The sequence below is a fragment of the Pistacia vera genome, unplaced genomic scaffold, assembly GCF_008641045.1.
Source record: "Pistacia vera cultivar Batoury unplaced genomic scaffold, PisVer_v2 Contig292, whole genome shotgun sequence".
In the NCBI taxonomy this organism is placed as follows: Eukaryota; Viridiplantae; Streptophyta; class Magnoliopsida; order Sapindales; family Anacardiaceae; genus Pistacia; species Pistacia vera.
In genome coordinates this window covers 1,560,845-1,581,203 of record NW_022196104.1, presented here as the reverse complement: position 1 = coordinate 1,581,203, position 20,359 = coordinate 1,560,845, and the positions used below count along the sequence as shown (strand labels likewise).

Sequence of the window (20,359 nt, the reverse complement as noted above, 5' to 3'; positions counted from 1 at the left end):
TTTTAGAAGAAAAAAACTATTCACCCTTGCTACACAAACTTTAAGAAACCTCTCCCCTAGTGGTTGGATAGCAAACTCTTTAGTTATTGGGGTTAACTATACTCAGAGGTCTTGTGTTTGAGTTGTCGGAGAGGCAGTTATCGGATTTACCCAAAAAAAAAACTTTGAGAGGCCCTAAGATTGAAACAAACTCACTAACACCCCTAAAAGCAAATAACACATAAAGAAAGATATGAAGAGAAAATGTTCGTTGTAATATTGCTTAAACAATACTAAAGCTTGGAATGATTAGTTAAATAACAAAACTAGTTGTTTATACATGAAGATAAACATAGTCAATGTGCATAAATATGTACAAGTGTCTTATTGATTTATGTCTAGACTTTACCCACTAGTATATTCCTTAGATTATTTCTTGGAATATTGCTTATTTTGATCCTAGTGATGGTCTCCTATTGAATATTGAGAGATTCTCAAAGGAAAGCCTTGCATCCAAGCCTCCAATCGTAAAATGGGCTTATTAAGTGTATTGAGTTGAACCATCATTGGGTGGTCCAACGATCAGTTAAGACTCTTGGATGTATTACTCAAGAGGTTATGAGTTCGATCCACCTGGGTTGCTAATAGGGGTGACCATTGAGGTGATTTACCCGGTTGTCAACTTCATAGCCTAGGAGATTAATTGAAGTGCGCACAAACTGACCCGAACATCACTGGTCACCCAAAAAAAAAAAAAAAAAAAGCGTATTGAGTTGGTCCGGACGTGACGTGACAATTAGAGGCCTTTGACAATTTTACCAAATTGAAGAAGGTCAGTTTGGTGTTGAAAATGTTAAGGGTACTAGTGTCTTTTCCTAGTATACAAAGCAAGGTGGCTAGTACGCCTCATTTTTTCGTTCTTTTTGAATTTTTGAAGATGAGGATCTTTATATAGTGTAAATTAATCAATTACTAAAACACTAAATAAAAGAAAAAAATTAATAACAAATGTATTTAAAAAAAGGTTTAAATATATATAACCATCTCAAAGACTCTAATTTCAAAAATGTCAAGCTTCTTTTACGGGACATATATAATTGCAAAACCATATGATGTACCATTTATACCATTATTGAAACATATAAGAGTTTGGTTGAATTACATGTGCCCACCTTAGGTACCCTCGATTTCTAAAATCAATAACGTTCCACCCTTCGTTAGTGTTTGTTAAGAAATTATGGCGTTTGACACCACTACAAAAGGTGCAATTTCCATTTGCCTCGAAACTTCTAGATTTTTAAAAGTATAAAACTATTAAAAAGTATCTTTAAAATATTAATATATAAAAAATTAAGTTACAAAACCATAACAATAAAAATAATAAAAAAACGTATATTTTAATCGATATCTTAATCATAAATTGAAGAAAATCTTAAAGTATGCCTAAGGTTTAACTAACATAAAACATTAGACTAAATTACATCATATTAGATCAGATAGTTTAATATTTTAATATAATATGATTAAAGTATGTTAGATTAAATTAAACAACATTATATTAAATAATCTAAAATTTTTGGAAGGTAAAATGTGATCTTGCAATTTTTATCATTGATTTTTTTTTTTTTTTTTAATTAAAGGGTAATGAAGTCAATTATTAGAACTAATGATATAGTTACTTGTTTCCCATTTAAAAATGAGTTAAAAGCCATACACCCCTAAGTATAATATAATAATAAAATTTCTCCAAAGTTTTAAAAATAATAAAAATTCTCCTATTATTAATGAGCAATTAGTAAATCATTAAAATATTAGTTTCCATAAGTTAGCCAATACTATCAAATTGCTATTTTATCTTCTACTTAAACATCTTAAATTTAACATCATGAGAAATTTTGTTACTTCAAATCCTTAAGTTTTTGTTATTTTATCATCCATGGAGATTAATTTAAATCATTTAAGGCCCAGTGACATCGACATCTTCCCACCCCAAATTTGCCCTAAAGACAATTTACAACTTAAAAAGTTTCAAAACGATAATTTCCCTCCCACCGTTGGGATTTGTTAGTAAAATATGTTACCTGACATGATACAGTAATTGTAAAGACTAAAATACCATTTCTTCTTTGAATCCAAATCTTAGGTCTTTTTTCAGCCGAAATTACACTCGGCTAGGTGGGATTTCGACATGCCGACCTATGGGGCACACGTGTAGAAATCATGTACAAGTGGGGGTGTAAAACCCCTCTCCAGTCAGATATCCTTTGAATATCCCTCAATGAGAATCTAGGGGATACATGTCTAAAAAACGAATTGTATTTAGAAAAAGCTATGTAAGGATAGTAATAATAATATTCAAAACATTCATATAAGATGTCACGCAAGATCCAAACTTATAATTTCAGAAATTTTAAGAATTTATCTGGAAATTACACAATCAAAACATATTTATAGGGTGGAAGGTTCCAAAGGTGTTTCATAAATATTTATCATTTACATTATTTACATCAAGATGACAATAATCATCTTCCCTCATGTGTAGCCCCGTTGTCTCTAGCATCCTTCGCTTTTGGTCTACCTGCAAAACAATCAACAATGAAAGGGTGAGTGCTAATTGCTTAGTAAGAAATGATCCATTTCATTTTTAATGTGCTATTTGACCTTCATTTAAACATATTTATTAACACACCACTTATCTTTTACATGTAGGTATGCTTCCATTTTCTTACTAATTCATATGTTTTTCATCATTTTATCCCATGGCTATAAAAACATCAATGTATACACATAAAAATAAGTATGTAAACATAGTACACACACATCACATGTCACGATATAACATCTAAATATCATCTAACATGAGTATAAATCATCTTATGATGTAAATAACATCATAACTCATGTAATGCAACTAAATGCATATGAATAATTTAACGTCTAGCCGATTGGACTTTTCTTAATGTCTTAAGCACTTCATATCATCTAGTCTCAAATTCATCTAGAGCTCATATCATTGGGAGGCATGCTTACGCGTAATTTAACATCTAAAGCATATATTCATCTTTCCTCAACCGCTATATGAGAATATGCTTATGCATTTTCCGTCATGTCTATATGCATCTCTAACATCTTATGACACGTAAATACAAATTTTAGTGAGCTTCATACTTTTGATTCATCTATAGATTATCAATTCATTTACATTGTCTCTTGCTTACGTTCATCTTAAAACTTGTATTACATTGCATCTTCATGCCATTTCATAACATTAATCATACATTCACATCATGACCATGTATATCCTTCAAAGATCATCTAACTAATGGGTAAACATTAGTACATAGCTTAATCACATCATTCTATAATCAATTCATAATCGTAAGAATTAATTATGTTAAATCTTAAACTTTAATAACTAGAAGCTTATTCTTTAGGCCATTTTCCATCCATTTCCTAAATGAATTGACTCTCGGCCTAAACATAAAAGTTATAGGGCTATGTCTTAATTTACTAGTGCTTCAAGAATCATCTCATTTTGATTTTTATAACTTAAGTTATGATCGAAATATTGAAGCATGTTTAACATAACCCCTCAACTTACCAAATCCGAATTTTTCATATTAAACTATGTCATATCAATTTCTATTGACAATTAACAAATAGGTCATCTTATGTAGGAATGTTCAAAAAAATGCAAAAACAGTTCGGTTACGGTTTGAAAAAATCAAAAAACCGAATTTTCAGTTCGGGAAAAATTATAAACGGTTAATCAAAAACCGGTTTTCAAAAAAAAAATAAAAAATAAAATATATATATATATATATATATTAAATAAATAAATAATAACCTAAACTAAAATAAATCCTTAATTCACTCAATCTAAAATCCCAACCCAAAATTTTTTTCTTAGTTCCCAATGTATTGTTTATATTTACAATTTAATTTAGGACAAAATTTAAAAAAAAAAAAAATTTATTAAAAAAAAGAGAAAACCGGTTCAAAACCGGTTAACCGCTTTTTTCAAAACGGTTAACCAGTTTTTCGGTTAATCGAAAAACCCGTTTTCCCTAAAACCGGTTCGGTTTCGGTTCGGGAATCTTCCCGAACCGAAAATCTGGTTCGGTTTAGAAAAGCGGTTAACCGGTTCGGTTAACCGCTTTTAAACACCCCTAATCTTATGGATAAAATAAATCCCCCCTTAATATCTTTAATATCTTAAAGGAAGTGTAAAACCTCATTCCTATAATCATCTATCATTGCTATAACATTGTAAGTTAATGTAAACAACACATCAACACTTCTAATAGTAACCATTCAACACCATGTGACCTCCAATATTACAAGTTTTGCCACAATCAACATCAATACTTCATCTTCTTCAATTAAACATAACAATTCATAAAACATAAATGACAATAACTTGTATAATGAATTCAAGGTAATAAATAAAATTAATGAGTTCAATTACACTTGCTATCATCTAATTTTATGTCTTAAAGCCTTAATTTAAGGTTTCATTAAAATCTACAAATCCTAGCATAATTCCTAAAGTCATGGGAGGTTCTTCCTTATCTTTTTAAAGAATTCCCCTACCAAATCCTTTGTCTTTATCTTCTTTTACACCTTAATCCTACATATATAAGATTATACCTCAACATCTACCTCAAATCTTCAAATCACATCAAAACTAGGGTTTTTAATCCTTACCTTAAACTCTTTAATTTGAAAATCCAAGGCTCCTATCTTGTTCTCCTTGAAAAAATTATGCAAAAGTCCTTTGAAACTTAGAAAGAGAAAGCTTGTTTCATGAAGGATTTAAGAGAAAATGGAAAAAATGACGTCTCTCTTGGCTTAAATGAATTTTCCTCTCATTTATAGGAAAATTTTTCATAAATTTTTCAAAATTACCTATTGGCCCAATTATTTTAATTGTATAACTCATAAGTCCTTAATTCTTCATATAAGGGCATTTTGGTCATTTGACACTAAACATAATTGTTTCTTAATTAATGTCATTAAATGCAATTAAGCTTAATCATCCTTGACTTTTGCAATGCTTACCCATAGGCAAAATGCGTATTTTTCTCCTCATACCCTTTTATGGATAATTGATTCATTATGTTCCAAATGAATTGACTATTTTGCCCTTAGTTAAATTTTATGTTTTTTAACATAAAATTAACATCTAAAGGACTATTTTGAGTTAGGAACATACCTTTGACATCTTGGGTATTATAGGGGGGCAAAACGCAGGGAGCTGGTTAGGGCAAAAAAGCACATAGGTGGTGGGTGTTTTCAAAACTAGAAAATTTTTGGTCGCCGACAGTAGGGAAATTGTTGGGGAAATCTTACAATTAGTCAACAACAAACCAAGACTCCAAAACGACAATCAATTCCATCCAAACAACTCTAAAATTACTCTAATCAAAATCCCAATCGCAATCATCGTGTAAAAACCCTAGGTGGTGGCAATGGTGATTGGAGAACAATCTCGACTCAGGATGTTAAGGGTTTTGTAGAGGGGAGGCCGGTGAAGCTTAGGATGGTGGCAGGTTCGATTTTGAAGGTAGGGATCAGTTAGAATTCGGCTTGAGAGGAGCGATCACGTGAAGCACAAAACACACAATTATTGGCTATTTGCGGGGGCAATAGGGTAGGGGGTAGAAGGGTTTTGGTGTGGGAGGTTTAGGGAATCATATGGTGGTGGTGGGAGTTGTAATAGTGCCGCAATCGACCAGTGGACACAAAATGGTAGTCATGCAATTGGTTGTAAGGAGGTATAAATCTGGCCAAAAAATGGTTGGTAAGGTTGGGTAAGTGTGTAATCGGGGTTATGCTGGCTTTTCCTGTTGATTGAAGTGAAGAATCCGACAAGAGCCAACAACAAACGGCCGATGGCGGCAACTTATTAGTGCTTTAAGAATCATCTCTTTTGATTTTTATAACTAGTTATGATCGAAATATGAAGATGTTTAACATAACTACCAATCCAATTTTCAATTAAACTATGTCACATCAATTTCTATTGACAATTAACAAATAGGTCATGTTGTTTCCCATTTAAAAATGAGTTAAAAGCCATACACCCCTACGTATAATATAATAATAAAATTTCTCCAAAGTTTTAAAAATAATAAAGGATGCGTTTGGTTTATTATTTTGGATAAGATTTTGAGAATAATATTGGGTAGTTGAATAGGGGAGTATTACAAGGTAAAATTTAAAAATTTATAAAAAAGCCCCTAGGTTTACTAATTTAATTAAACATCCCAACATATAAAATAACAAAAATACCCCCACCACCCGTAGTACCAGATTCCAGCCACCACCACCGGAATCTGGCAGGAAAATCGCCTTACGACACAGACCGGTCGGATTTGTGTCGTAACGCGTCGTTATGGCCTTTTCCAGCCAAATCCGTGTCGTTGACCGTCAACGACGGCCATTTCTTTGGTTGTCATTGACGACCAGATCTGGCCTTTTCCGGCCAAATCTACTATCGATCTGGTTGGAAAAGGCCAGATCGGTGAATTACAGGCCAGTTTTGGTCGGTAATTCACCGTTGTGGCAGATTCCGGCTACCACCGACGGTGGTTTACGGAATCTAGCAAGTATGGGTCATGGAGGTGTTTTTGTTAATTTTTAAACTTTTTTTTCAGGGGGTATTAAATGAAATTAATAACCTTATGAGGTCTAAAAGTAATTAAAAAAATAGGGTAATATTTTTGGAATAATGTGCCAAACATTATTTGGAGAATAAGATTGGGAATATGGGCAGAAATAATAAGCCAAACGCACCCAAAAATTCTCCTATTATTAATGAGCAATTAGTAAATCATTAAAATATTAGTTTCCATAAGTTAGTAAATACTATCAAATTGCTATTTTATCTTCTACTTCAACATCTTAAATTTAACATCATGAGAAATTTTGTTACTTTCAAATCCTTGAAGTTTTTGTTATTTTATCATCCATGGAGATTAATTTAAATCATTTAAGGCCGAATGACATCGACATCTTCCCAGCCCAAATTTGCCCTAAGGACAATTTACAACTCGAAAAGTTTCAAAACGACAATTTCCCTCCCACCGTTGGGATTTGTTAGTAAAATATGTTACCTAACATGATACAGTAATTGTGAAAACTAAAATACCATTTCCTCTTTGAATCCAAATCTTAGGTCTTTTTTCAGCCGAAATTACACCCGACTAGATGGGATTTCGACACGGCGGCCTATGGGGCACGCATGTAGAAATCACGCATAAGTAGGGGTGTAAAACCCCTCTCTAGTTAGATATCCTCTGAATATCTCTCAATGAGAATCCAGGGGATATATGTCTAAAGAACGAATTGTATTTAGAAAAACCTATGTAAGGATAGTAATAATAATATCCAAAACATTCATATAAGATGTCACGCAGGATCCAAACTTATAATTTCAAAAACTTTAAGAATTTATCTGGAATTTACACAATCAAAACATATTTATAGGGTTGGAAGCTTCCAAAGGTGTTTCACAAACATTTATCATTTACATTATTTACATCAAGATGACAATAATCATCTCCCCTCATGTGTAGCCTTGCTGTCTCTTAACATCCTTCGCTTTTGGTCTACCTGCAAAGCAATCAACAATGAAAGGGTGAGTGCTAATTGCTAAGTAAAAAATGATCAATTTCATTTTTAATGTGCTATTTGACCTTCATTTAAACATATTTATTAATACACCACTTATCTTTTACATATAGATAAGCTTCCATTTTCTTACTAATTCATATGTTTTTCATCATTTTATCTCATGGCTATACAAACATCAATGTATACACATAAAAATAAGTATGTAAACATAGTACACACACATCACATGTCACAATATAACATCTAAATATCATCTAACATGAGTATAAATCATCTCATGATGTAAATAACATCATAACTCATGTAATGCAACTAAATGCATATGAATAATTTAACGTCTAGCCGATCAGACTTTTCTTAATGTCTTAAGCATTTCATATCATCTAGCCTCAAATTCATCTAGAGCTCATATCATCGAGAGGCATGCTTACGCGTAATTTAACATCTAAAGCGTATATTCATCTTTCCTCAACCAGTATATGAGGATATGCTTATGCATTTTCCATCATGTCTATATGCATTTCTAACATCTGATGGCATGTAAAAAACATATTTTAGTGAGCTTCATACTTTTGATTCATCTATAAATTATCAATTCATTTACATTATCTCTTGCTCACGTTCATCATCTTAAAACTTGTATTACATTGCATCTTCATGACATTTCATAACATTAATCATGCATTCACATCATGACCATGTATATCTTTCAAAGATCATCTAACTAATGAGAAAACATTAGTACATAGCTTAATCACATCATTATATAATCAGTTCATAATCATAAGAATTAATTATGTTAAATCTTAAACTTTAATAACTAGAAGCTTATTCTTTAGGCCATTTTCCATCCATTTCCTAAATGAATTGGCTCTCGACCCAAACATAAAAGTTATAGGGCTATGTCTTAACTTATTAGTGCTTTAAGAATCATCTCATTTTGATTTTTATAACTCAAGTTATGATCGAAATACTGAAGTATGTTTAACATAACTACCAAATCCTAATTTTTCAAATTAAACTATGTCACATCAATTTCTATTAACAATTAACAAATAGGTCATGTTATGGATCAAATAAATCTCCCCTTAATATCTTTCATATCTTAAAGGAAGTGTAAAACCTCATTCTCATAATCATCCATCATTGCTATAACATTGTAAGTTAATGCAAGTAGCACATCAACATTTCTAATAGTAACCATTCAACACCATGTGGCCTCCAATACTACAAGTTTTGCCACAATCAACATCAATACTTCATCTTCTTCAATTAAACATAACAATTCATAAAACATAAATGACAATAACTTCATGTATAATGAATTCAAGGTAATAAATAAAATTAATGAGTTCAACTACACTTGCCATCATCTAATTCTATGTCTTAAAGCCTTAATTTAAGGTTTCATTGAAATCTACAAACCCTAGCATAATTCCTAAAGTCATGGGAGGTTCTTCCTTATCTTTTTAAAGAATTCCCCTACCAAATCCTTTGTCTTTATCTTCTTTTACACCTTAATCCTATATATATAACATTATACCTCAACATCTACCTTAAATCTTCAAATCACATCAAAACTAGGGTTTTTAATCCTTACCTTAAACTCTTCAATTTGAAGATCCAAGGCTCCTATCTTATTCTCCTTGAAAAAAATTATGCAAAAGTCCTTTGAAACTTAGAAAGAGAAAGCTTGTTTCATGAATGATTTGAGAGAAAATAGAAGAAATGATGTCTCTCTTGGCTTGAACGAATTTTCCTCTCATTTATAGGAAATATTTCATAAATTTTTCAAAATTAACTATTAGCCCAATTATTTTAATTGTATAACTTGTATAATTCATAAGTCCTTAATTCTTCATATAAGGACATTTTGGTCATTTGACACTAAACATAATTATTACTTAATTAATGTCATTAAATGCAATTAAGCCTACTCATCCTTGGCTTTTGCAATGTTTATCCATAGGCAAAATGCCTATTTTTCCACTGATACTCTTTTATGGATAATTGATTCTTACTGTTCCAAATGAATTGACTATTTTGCCCTTAGTTAAATTTTATGCTTTTTAACATAAAATTAACATCTAAATGACTATTTTGAGTTAGGAACATACATTTTACATCTTGGGAATTATAGGGGGGCAGTACGCAGGGAGCTGGTTAGGGCAAAAAAGCACATAGGTGGTGGGTGTTTTCAAAACTAGAAAATTTTTGGTCGCCAACAGTAGGGAAATGGTCGGGGAAATCTTACAATTAGTCAACAACAAACCAAGACTCCAAAACGACAATCAATTCCATCCAAACAACTCTAAAATTACTCTAATCAAAATCCCAATCGCAATCATTGTGCAAAAACCCTAGGTGGTGGCAGTGGTGATCGGAGAACAATCTCGGCCCAGGATGTTGAGAGTTTTGTAGAGGGGAGGCCGGTGAACCTTAGGATGGTGGCAAGTTGGATTTTGAAGGTAGGGATCGGTCAGAATCCAGCTTGAGAGGAGCGATCGTGTGAAGCAATAAACACACAATTATTGGCTATTTGCGGGGGCAATAGGGTAGGGGGTAGAGGGGTTTTGGTGTGGGAGGTTTAGGGAATCATATGGTGGTGGTGGGAGTTGTAACAGTGCCAGAATCGACCAGTGGGCACAAAATGGTAGTCATGCAATTGGTTGTAGGGAGGTATAAATTTGGCCAAAAAAGGGTTGGTAAGGTTGGGTAAGTATGTAATCAGGGTTATGATGGCTTTTCCTGTTGATTCAGGTGAAGAATCCGGTAAGAGCCAACAACAAACGGCCGGTGGCGGCTCTGGCAGTGGTGATGAGAAGAAGATGGGAGTAGGGTTTTTTGTTTATATATAGCGAGAAAAATGATATAATTACTTAATTACCCTTTGACTGTTTTTGAACTTATTATCCTATCATTCTTCAGTTAAACTTAATAGACAAATATTAACGAAAGGTGAGTAATTTTTATTTTGAAATTTTTTGGTAGTAAATTATTTTTTAATTTACTACTTTATCCTTCTTCAGTTAAACTTAATGGACAAATATTAATGAAAGGTGGGTAATTGTCGTTTTGAAACTTTTGACGTAGTAAATTGTTTTTAGGGCAATCTTCGGGTGGGCACATGGGGCATGTTTGGCCACGATTTAAAAATTGAAGTTCTAACCAAGTCTCCAAGCCAGTCCACTTCCTTACACTGAACAAACGAGCTCTTGACAGTCATGTCTGCGTGAGTTTTGCACCGTCCGATCCAGGTTTCACTCTCGATCAACGGCCTTTTGATGCAGGTACTTGACTCTCTCGTTATTGGTACCTTCAATTTTCTCTGTTAATATTTTTGTTCCACTCAAAGCTTTTTCTTTTTCTCTTTGCGCTTCCTGTAATCCATATTCTGTTCTCTATCTTTCTCACTTTTTCCGTCTGTTTCGAACGAAAATGATTCATGAACTATGAAACAGTTTGCTGGAAATAACACTTATTTTATTTAATTTTTAAAGAGAGTTTAGATGTATAGTGATACGAAAACTTACAAATGTATATAAAGAATTGAAGCCTAAAGATTTGAAATTTAATTTAATTAAAAATATTTTTCATGGTTAATTTTGTGAAAGAACAACTTGAGCAAAAAATAATTGATTTTTTTTTTTTTTGGTGCAATTAATTTATTTCAGGGTTTCTTAGGGTTTATAAAATGTGGATATGATTGTGAGTCTAAAAGGTCATGATTGTTGTGGCGAAAAGCAGTGGAATGAAATAGGATAAGTAATGAGATGAGGGATGGAGTTTGGTTCATCCGCGTGTAAATATGCTTATTAGAGTGATAAAATTGTTCAATTGAAGTACACATGATAGTAATGAAGAACAAAAAATCAAACTAGAAGGCCACAATTAAGAAAATAATTGGTAGCAAGAGTAGAGAGAATGATTTTGGATTGAGAAAATGAGAGAGCATTTTTACAAAAGACATAGGTGCTAAGAAAAAGAAAAGAAAGTTATGAGGATTCTAGGTGGATAAATGTTTCTAGAAAGAGAGGAAGCAAAATTTAAAAAGAGAGAAGAAAGTAAAAGAAAAAAAAATACTAAATTTTTAGTAATAATTGTTTGAAAATAGTTGAGGATGAGAAAGAGAGAGAGAGTAATTTTCCATGGGTTAATAAAAGATAATAAAGGTTTTTCTTTTCCTTTATTTAATATAAAAACTTAACAAATAAAGTAATACACAAAACATATATATTCTGGGACATGTGTAATTAGGGAAATACGAAAGTATTATAATATTTGTTGAAATATTGTTAATTATTATGGTTATATTTGTTCCAAATAAATAATAACAGAAAGAAAGAATCGTTAATTGCAATATAGTACAGGATGGTATATATATATAGATATGTGGTTTCATCGTTTTTATTATGATAAGTGCCTGTTGTCCTGTTCTTGGTAGCTATTATGGCTCATGATATAGATTTGCTTTCTGCTTCTGCTTGATTTTGGCTGCAACTTAAGTATAGGAGGGGTTCTCGTTTGTGATAGCGGACGATGTATCTGACATGGCTGAGCACCATTATAGTCGGGGCAGGCTGCCTTGCTTTGGGATACTGCATTGGTACACGTCCTGCTTTTATCTTTGTTTCAGCCAGAAAAGCCAAAGCTGCTGCAGTTGCTGCAGCAGTTGCTATAGAAAACAAGAAGAATAAGGCCAAGAAGCCCTTCGAAATTGAAAAGTTGGCTGATATTCTCGATGATTTTAAAATGGTATTATGTCTCTCTCCCTCTCTCTCTCTCTCTCTTTCTGAATTAACGTATATGTGTGCATTTGTGTTTTAATGTTAACATGTATACTGAAAATTAACGAACTGTGCTTTTGTTTTTATTTTATGCAGGTTTTGGTTGTGAGAAATGATCTTAAGATGGGTAAAGGGAAAATTGCTGCCCAGTGCAGGTATCTATAATTGTAGTCTTAAAATCCATTTTTTGTTTTCTTCATGACTTTCATTTTACATTTTCTGCTACAGATTCATATTTTGGTGTGGCTGTTTGAATTAAATTGGATTTTTAATTATTACTGGCTGAAACTGGATTGTCAGGTGTTATGTTCATAGAGTGAGTGAGTGAAGTGAAGTGAATATTGATGATGGCTGTTCATGTGGCCAGGAGATGACACATCTCCTTCTGAATACCAAAGTGAAGAGACCTAATGAAATTCTGATCACTAACAGTTTGTAAAGTTCAAGGCACAATATACAGAATATTTTGGCAGGGTAGATGCTGAAACAAGTGAATAAAGTATCTGTATTCCACTGACTATAATTCGTGTGAAGAATGACTTGAACTTTTGTGTTGATTGGTAGATAGAGGCTTAGGAGGTGTGCTGATTGGAAGCTTTTGGTTGATTTAATTGCTTCAGAATCAGATTAGAAGTTGTTGGACTATAGGGGTACATTAGCTTTGTATTTCTATGGTGTTTACACCTCTAGAATAACTCTTATCTAGGTAGATTCCTCTCCTTCTTGTGGGTGAAGGTTAAGGGTTTGGTGGGTTCATGTCTGTCCTCTGACTACAATTTTTTCTTTCTTCCAGTTAAATCTTTATTTAATGCCTGTTTGTCTCCTTAGAAGCTTGTTTACTAGCCGTTACTACTCCATTTATTATCAAAGCTTTCTTTATGGGAGCTTTAATTATGACTTTATTGGCATTCAAATGTTCTTACAATTCTCTAGGAATGATCCCTAATTGTTATACAGATTAAATTGATTTTAAGGAACTAGCTTCTCAGTCTAGATTCACTTATTGCTGCTTAGTTTGTTGCAATTGGGAACTGCAAAAGGAAACTGGCAATTTTTTTGGTTTCTGTTAGGAACCCAGAGCTAATTCTCACTCAACACAACAAACAGATCAATGAACAAGGAGATATTGAATAATATGGCTGAATGGTATATTGATAAGATAATAAAGAAAGAGATGACAATCTGATCAAGAACAAGTATAAAGGATGACGAAAAAGAAAATATAGGATAGCATAGCAATTCGAGGAGCTAGAGACCTCCCAACCATTTCCAACTGAAACATTCTCTGCCTTTTACAGGTCATATGCCCAGATTTATACCCACCAGCAACAATATTCTCATTGCTATTGCCACGTGGCTAACAAACTTCCCAAAAGGCCTAATCACTACTTAACCCCTTTTTCCTTATCTTATAAACCTTAGTGATGGTTTGTGGTGCTGTTGGTGTTCTATCAGTTTCCTTGTAGAAATGGATTTTGTGCTAGGTAATACAGTTTGTGGGAGCAGCCTCAATGCAAAGAGCCTTAATATGCTGGTTATTTGGAAGGCTAGAAACGAATACTATATGGACTTTGTACATGGGAGTCACTAATCCAGCCACAGTGGCTGCAACCTATCTTTAGTGTGATTGTGCTTGTCTTGTACCTTGTAAAACAGCTCCTCTTCCTAGTAGATAGAGTGCCCACCAATCTTGGAAAGGAGTTTGAATTCTTGTAACATCAAGATTAATTGCAATGCTTTACACTTAAAACTAGCTGCATTGAAGCTGGGATTGCATCAGTATGTAAGAATTACAGGGGTATGCTACTTAATGGTGTTACCAGATTTTGTTTCTCTTGGCCAGCATTACATGGGTGCTCCAGATCTTAGAGAAGAAATTTGATTGGCTGTTCATGAAATCGTACCAAATGCTAGTCAACCCTACTCATCATCTTGAAATGGGCAGCTGAAGTGCCATGGAAGGTTGGCTCTGTAGTCAATGAAATAAATCTTTTTTGTAGCTTGGAAATGCCAGGGTTGTTGATGTAGGACATCATCAAGAGTTCTACCCTTATTAGATGTGGATGCAGGATTCTTTTTCCTTATCTTAACTTCCTTGTTTGAGTTAAGACTCGACTTTCTTTTTTGGTTAGATTTATTTCCTAGTTGAAGTTGTTTTCAATTTCTTATTAGAACTTAGGCCACTAAAAGTGTGGGCCTTGTTCGTCATTATTTTTCAGAGTTTGCATATGAGTAATTGTAACTATACATTGAATTTTCTCTCCCCAATTTCTGTCAGTTTTTCTCCTATTTCTTCTGTAATTTCTCCATTTTCTCTCATTGTGATCTTTATCAGTAGTTAATAGAAAACTTGCTAATGAGTCTGTGAAATTGGTTGTTAGAGCAGTTAAGGAAAGACATTACCCTTCCTACGGGCTAGGAGTCCCCTCTTTAGAATTTGGAGGGAACTGATGCCTGTCAAGATCCTAGCTCTTCCATTCTATGCTTATGTAGTAAAAGATATTAAGCTTTTAAATTCACTCCTAACTGATTACATGTTAGTGTGGACTATATTGGACAAATGGATTCTACTAGTCTGATAGTAATAGCTTTCTTCTTTCACCCATTGTCAATATTAGGGGTGATTATTTTAGGCTTACTTTTTGTTTGTTTGTTATGAGGAGGGAAGCGTGTGGGGTACTATGTGATATATATGATATTTTGGATGATACATGGACATTGGTGACCTATCGTTAACTTTATTATTGTTTATATTGTTTTTACATTTAACCTGCAATTTTTTATATACTGATGATCCAAATATTTGCCTTTTCTATAGCCATGCAACTTTGGGTCTTTATAAAAAGCTCTACATCGGGCACCTAATGCTCTAAACAGGTATAGCCTCACACTGATCTGGATTTGTTGGTGCAACCTCTGTAAACATGCTGATTTTGTTATATCATTCTTTTCTTTTTCCATGAAGCCCTTACCAATATGCAGTGGGAGATGTGTGCTCAACCAAAGGTGGTGTTGAAAATTGAGAGTAGGAGGATATGCAGTTTTGCAAGTTAGTATAGCATAAAAATCTTTGGTGTCTCAGAGTTTAATTAGTACTGGCTTTACTTGCATCTCTTGGGAATTTTGATATCAGCCTTTTTAGTTCTTTATTTATTATTATTATTATTTTTTGTATAATATATTTTTAACTTCTTTAATTATTGGAACAATTCCTTTCAATTTTAACAGGAGAGGGCAAAGTCACTTGAATTACCAACTCATATTACGATTATGCGGGAGAACACGATTGCGCCAAGTGAGTTACAGGGGTTCTTTCCATTTTTTTTTTTTTGTTTTTCCTTGAGATTGGTATGGTATTGGTTTGAATTGATTTTCATGGGTGCCCTGTAATTTAAAATTTTATATTTACTGGGTTGCAATTATAGTCTCAAAAGTTTGTCTGAAAAGAAGGGCTAGAGCTTGGCTAAGTGCCATAAAAAATGTCACACTGTTGTGCAAGAATGCCAAGCTAACGTGTATTAATGTAGCTTATTCTTAATACTCCCACCAAAACTAGAAATTTTCAATATTTGTGTGATTCAATGGTATATGTATGCTGGACTAGTCAAAGTTAAGTTTTTAAAGGATGGGAAGTATTCGCACTAAGAAGCCCCATGAGAATTTGACTACTTGAAACAAGAAAGATGCATGCCATTTCTAATTTCTCAGTTGTAGGGAGCGAAGCATTACATAAGTGACGTATGTTTTTGCCTATATGGACGTTTTGCCTATCTGATATTTATAATCTGATTGCATTACTTCAAATTATTGTTTCAAGAATTATCAAAGATAAGTCAACAGTGGTGTCTACAGAATGTGCTTGAACATTTCAGTTTTAATGTAAATTATGTAATAATGATTTCACATTCGTGCCATAAACTTTTTTGAAAGTTTCATACTCAAGTTATCTTAAAATGAAATAATTTTCTTTTTTTTTTTTTTTTTCAGATTCGAGGACGGTGATGGCTATTCTTGGTAAGTCCATTCTCTATGGATCCTGTTAGCTTTATTTTGTTCGATGGAAACCATTGAGTCCTGTTTGGAATTTTATAAGTCATTTCAATTGTTAAATTTTAATTGTACAAAATTCCTTTTGCCTGCACCAATCAGAATAAATGACTACCTTTGGTGGTACCACTATAACGTTTGATCTTTTTGCCCTTGCGACTTCCTAGTTTTGTTGATTTATATCGACTCTTGTCCGCAGGACCTGTTGAAGTGGTAGACGAAGTAACAGGTGGACTGAAGCTTTTGTAGTAGAATCTCAATTCCAAGTGGATGCTTATGCGTAACTTCAAATAGTGGAGTGTTAAAAGCAATCTCAGTTACAATCTACAATCTGGGAAAATTTGGTCCATCCACTTATCTAATGGTAAATTTATTCTATGCAGTCTGGTAAGAAATTCATGCGAGTTATCAACTTTCTTCTACTATTTACGACGATGATGATGAAAATTCTTCTCCCTGACCTGTTGGAACTGAATTCTGCTGTGATTTCGATCACAATAGTGTAATGAATATTCCTAGGGTGGGATAGAATTCTTGAGATGTTTTTGTTACAAACCAAACCTTTTATTGGATTCTAATTTTCAGATATGACATGCTTATTCGAAATTTCTCATAGAGAACTGCTATTTTCATCATTATCGTTACAATCTTATTCTTTTGTGTTTGTTATAATACAACCCAGGTGCTTCTATTTTTCAGAAAATCAACTGACTGTCTTATACGATTGGTTTGCTCGCCGGATATACTTTAATTTTTCGTCATCTGAGAACCGACTGCACTCCCGTAAACTCACACAACTCCCCACAAATTCACCATCAGCACAATCATTAAAAAAAAAAAAAATCCTAGGAGCTCTGCCAATTCACAACATAAATCATCCTAGGAAAAAGAAGAGATTTTCGTTTTAATGAGTAAAAGAATGAAATTATTGATGCCTACTTTTGTCAAAGAACCCCAATGAGCCTAAATGGGTCTAATCGAAGAAACAACTCAACAAAAAGGAGTTTTAAAGCCGTTTGACGCTTTAGCAAGGCCGACTCAGCTCGATTCAAATGTTAGTTTCTCTTAAACCCGTTTCGGAGACGGATGGACTTAAGCCACTTCGATGGAGCACTTTTTGGTGGGCTATAATGTGACATGTAAGAAAGTCTAATAGGGATAGGGCTTATTAAAATGGAAATGTTTCTTTGAATTAGGCCCATTTGGAGACCCTAATTGAACATTTTCTTTTTAATAAATATGAAAACCTCTTTTTACAAAAATTCCAAGAAAAAACATTTCAGAAAATTACTCTAGAGGACCCTTATTGTCCTTTTGACAGACAATGGGGGGTCAAGGAGGGTCAGTTGACTCTACTTAAATTTTAAATTTTTCTGACGAGTTTTACAAATTTATCCCTAAATGAAAAGTAAATTACAAAAATCTCCAATCCATCAATTAAGTTAAAATTGTACCCATTTTTTTATTTTATTTGTGATGATATACTTTTTAAAGTTATTTTAGAGTTGGTATTGCGACCACTAACATGTATTGGCCTTTTTTTTTATGGAGAAGATGGGTTCTTGCGACCACATTGTTGTACCCATTTTTATATTTGTTATAAGAAAATGTTTGATTCAAATGAGAGTTAACTATAATTATTGTACAGGTGTTATGAAAAAATGGATTTAATTGTATAAGTGTTTGATTATTTGAATAGAATTTTTACACATATCAATTCAATTTATGCTTATTTTAAATTTAAAATTGTATTATTCTTCCAACTTTGATTCTCTATATTTCATTATCATTTTCAACACTTTGACTGTAAACTAGGATCGTTTAACTCTATTCAGAAAAATAGTTAAAACTATTGTAGACAGTCTCACCCTTTGAGGGTATAATTTGAATTGATATGTGAAAAACATTTGTGAATGGTTTCATCAGTTTTCCAGTAGACTGATGAAATTTACAACCGTAAATGTATCCAAAAATCGGGAAGTTAAACTTAAGAATTGTTATGCCTAAAGTGTATGCTGACATCATCACCTCTAATCAAGATTTAGCATTCAACTCCACCGTTCAAGGTTCAAAATGTGTACAAGGACAAACAAGAGATAGCTGGATAATTCTTAAACCAACTCCTAGGATATTTTGTGCAGCCATCTACCGAAATTTCATTTAATTTAAGGATATAGATGAAAACTTTCAATGAATCAAAAGGAAGGAAGATCTTCACCAAATCAAGATAACTTGCAAAAGCACGTATTACTTTGAGCTAGGAATGCTATAAATAGGCAACTCCACTCTTCACGGCAGGATCGATTCTGGAATTCAAACAGCCATTCTACAGCCAAAACAACAAAGACACACTATTAGAAAGAGACTGACTTGTTATTCTCTTAGGATATTCCAATCACTTGTAACTTGGAGAGATCTCTCTCTTTGTAATCTTTACTAGCAATCACACAGCAAAGCATAATACAATCACAGTGGACGTAAAACCTGCTCATAGCATCCAGACCACTTAAAAACTGATCTTGTCAACTTGCTATTTACGCACTAACAAGCAACTTAATCATAACATTATAAACACTCTCATAATCATCCACAATCATCCTCACGTGTAATTTCTAAGTCTCTAAGCACTTTTCACGTGCGTAGTCGTTAGTGTCAAAATCACCCATCAACAAGAATGAACAACTTGGTTCTCGTTTGGTGCTATACGGAAACAATCCGATGGTGCCGACAACTCAAATCACACTAGTTAATAAAAATTTCTGGCAGAAATAGTTAGGTCTTGACCACTCTACAGCTAGTTCAGTTCCTACATAAGCGCACACTAGCATGTCCTAATTTGGTATTCAAATATCATGGATTAAAAACAAAGACTTCACATATACACCACCAAGAGTTCTTTAGAATTGAATTCCAATCTTCCTTACCACTCTTCCTAGACCTAGTCCATCTTCAATGCAAGAAAATATACGTGGATGCTCTAACGTTATTTATTCTCTTTGGAGTTCACGAGCTTTAGTTTCCATTGTCAGTATCTCTTGACTTTAGATATATAATTTGGACATTTCAACCATTTGAAGTTCTGAACAACGAAGCAACGCAGCCTCTATACGGCTGCCAAGTAAAAAGAGAGAGAGAGTGTGTTAGGATTCTTTTAGAATTAAGATAGAATTAAGATATTTATGCTATTATCTAATTAAAATAATTAGAATATCTTTTGAATTAGTCAATTATATTAGAATTAGGTAATTAGAATATCTTTTGAATTAAGCAATTAGAGTCCTTTCAGAATTAGAATAATGTATAAGGCTATATAAAGCCTAAAACAATTAGGGTTTGGTAAGCAATAATCAATAAAGTTCTTTTCCCTTAAACTCTTAATTCTCACTCTTCTTGGAGGTTATGTTTCCTCATATAAAGCAAAAATACTATCCTATCATCGGTGCTCTTGTTCCTTTTCCATGGTGGATGAAACACATACTTTAGATGATCAAGTGACTAAATTTAAAGTGGCAGCAATGTCTTTCAACCCATTTCGATTCACCTTGCCACGATTTGATGGTTCAGATCCGGCGGGATGGACATGTAAGGAGAAACAATTTTTCAATAACCTTGATGCGCCATTTGAACAATGATCGATCTGTTTTTTGTTTCCCGGCTCTTTCCTGGAATCATTAGATGTCCTCCAATGGACAAATTCATTCTTGAGATTCTTTTCTACAAGCCTTGGTGGTTTGTTTTGGACCCTCCAAAATTGTGGATTATTAGGGGTAGTTGGCAAAACGTGCACAGCCAAATGGACCTCGACTTCGTACTCTAGAAGATTTGGAAGACCAGGTAACCAAGCTGACAACTATTCAATCTTTGCATGGCGCAAAGCATGATTCTATGGAGCATATTCTCAACGACAT

At 33.3% G+C, this 20,359-nt stretch overlaps 1 long non-coding RNA gene and 1 pseudogene across 1 annotated transcript; both read left to right on the top strand.

The window, feature by feature from the left end:
- The first annotated feature begins 10,783 nt into the window (after window positions 1-10,783).
- On the top strand, window positions 10,784-15,458 carry LOC116134953 (annotated as a pseudogene).
- Window positions 15,459-15,651: 193 nt separating this feature from the next.
- LOC116134832 lies at window positions 15,652-16,746 on the top strand. Its single transcript, XR_004128812.1, has 3 exons — window positions 15,652-15,699; window positions 16,392-16,418; window positions 16,651-16,746. It is a non-coding gene; the product is annotated as an uncharacterized LOC116134832 (long non-coding RNA).
- The last annotated feature ends 3,613 nt before the right edge of the window (window positions 16,747-20,359 follow it).